The following is a 2,377-nucleotide window of genomic DNA, read 5'->3' as shown; positions in this document are numbered from 1 at the left end:
AGGGGCGGTGCTGAGGGCCAGGGTTTGGGGGTGGGATGGCAGGGGTAGGGGAACGGTTGGGCTGGGGGAGCTTAAAGGGCTTTTCCAACCTAAACGATTCTATGATTCTATGATCAGTCCTCACTGTGCTTGTGATAGCTAGAATGGTCCTCTATCAGAGGAACTCCTTAAACCTTTTCAAGGAAGAAAAGTACAGCAAAGAGCATTTAAAGAATCCTGACGTGCAAGAGACTTGCTAGCATCACTGAAAACGCACAAATCTGAGGTGGGCAGAAGAGGAGGCTGCAGAGCCTCTGTGCACATAAGGTTCAGGGATGCTGCAATGCTGAGGTCTGGGAACCCAGTCAATTATTACCTACTCTTGGCTGCTTCGTTCTCAATTGCATGTGGCCTCCTGTTGCAATCCGTACAGTGAGTCAACATTAGGCCTGTACACAATGACGCTGAAAATCAGCATAGAGAATATGATGTCCTCTGCCCCCCTAAAGCCTGTGCAAAAGGAAGATTCCTCTGCAAAGGTGAGGGAGGGAAGGAATAATAAACAGTATTTGAGAGGAAGACGGGGAGGCGGGATATTCTGTATGTTATGGAGAAAAGACTAGTGCTTTTCTGGTCTTGCATGACAAGTTTCCTGATCTGTTATACAGTGCTTATGTTGCTGAAGTGATGCTTTTCCTGGAAGGGGCCGAGGCTTCTGTGTGGTTGGCATCAGATGGAAAAGCACAGAAGCTTTAATTTTTAAGAATTACTGTGCAGTCGGCTACAAACTAAAACACCAGAAGTGTCTTCATTAGATGGTGAGCAGCACCTACATGCTTCTCTCTGTGCAGCATCGAAATGGCTACTCCTGTGGCGTATTGGGTGGATTTCTGTTGACCCTGGTGCTGTCATCATCAAAACTAAAATCACTGGAGCTCCTCTGGGTCTGGTTGGGTAGGAAGCTGCTAATGTTGCAGTCACAAGAATTGGAGTCATATATATATATATATCACAGGTCAGCACGGCATTGACCTTCACCTGCATATGCATGCTTGTTTGCATGTGTAATAGATAAGTCCGTTGTATCTACTACATCCAAAATCTCATTACAATCTGTCGAGTTGTAGCTAATACGGTTAGTAGAGTCTGAACAGCGACCCAGCTGACCTCTCTGTGTCAAATCAAACAGATTAAAAAGTGCCAGGACATGATCACTGAAATCTGATCATCCATAATATTAAGCAATTAGAACAGCCCTGGCAGTTTTGGCCTCTGCTAGCTCTCTGGCAAAAATTCCTGGACTGTTTCACTGATTAGTCCTTGCTAGGAACTATTCCAGCCAGCAGTCTGCTGTGGTAACCTTGCTTTGGAGGCCAAGACAGTTGCACAATATGGGTATGGTCACATCATGCCTAGAGAAAGGCACTGTCACTAGTACAGAAGTATAACTTCCCAGTCTGTATTTGCAACTAATCATTTACAGGTATTCATATTTCTCTGGTTTGGCACCCATTGCAAATTGCTTTAACAAGGTGCTTGAGCAACTGCCGCCATTCCCTCTACCCATAGCTTGGCTGCCAGTAAGTGGCTGTAAGTGATTTGGGATTAAGACAACTGTCTTCTACACAGATTGGTGTCCTGATTAAAGTCTGGAGTTGCACAAGGTTTTCTCCCCATGCCTGTCACCGTGATTAGGTGCTTGTGAGTGACACCTAAATCCCACGTTGGAAGTCAACCATTGCAGATCGGTGCTTGGGGAGATGATGCACAGTGGGGGGTAATGCTAAAAGCAAATGTATCACCAATCTAACAAACAAAACATGTCCATGGAGTTATAAAAGATGCCCTGAAATACAATCCTTTAAAGAGCAAAGAAAAGGAGCCATCTGGAGGACTCCCTTATAATAAATACCTGCTTGCTTCAATTTACCTAATTATTCATTTCTAGCCCTCTGGAAAGCAGCTTACATCTCCTGAGGTAAATATCACAAGCAAAACCCAGTTATGTCAACCATGACATAATCAAGTACATAATCAATTTCCAATGAACTAATCACTGCATTGTGCAATGCACGCAGGGGCTGGGAGTGTATGCGGTATTTGCTTTCTACCACTTGGTGGGCAGTGCCTGGCTGGGACCAAGAGCTCTTCCCTCATGCCTTCATCACCAACATGTTTGCTTCCCAATCATAGAATCATAGAATCATTTAGGTTGAAAAAGACCTTTAAGCTCCCCCAGCCTGACCATTCCCCTACCCCTGCCACCCCCCCCCCAAACCCTGGCCCTAAGCACCCTGTCTGCCAGGGGTGGGGACTTGACCCCTTCCCTGGGCAGCCCCTTCCAGTGCTTGACAGCCCTTTCTGTGAAGAAATTTTTCCCAATGTCCAACCTAAACCT

This window comes from Egretta garzetta, unplaced genomic scaffold (assembly GCF_000687185.1).
Source record: "Egretta garzetta isolate BGI_Z169 unplaced genomic scaffold, ASM68718v1 scaffold325, whole genome shotgun sequence".
Lineage (NCBI taxonomy): Eukaryota > Metazoa > Chordata > Aves > Pelecaniformes > Ardeidae > Egretta > Egretta garzetta.
The sequence above is the reverse complement of the archived record's forward strand: the minus strand, read 5'-3'. Positions refer to the sequence as shown.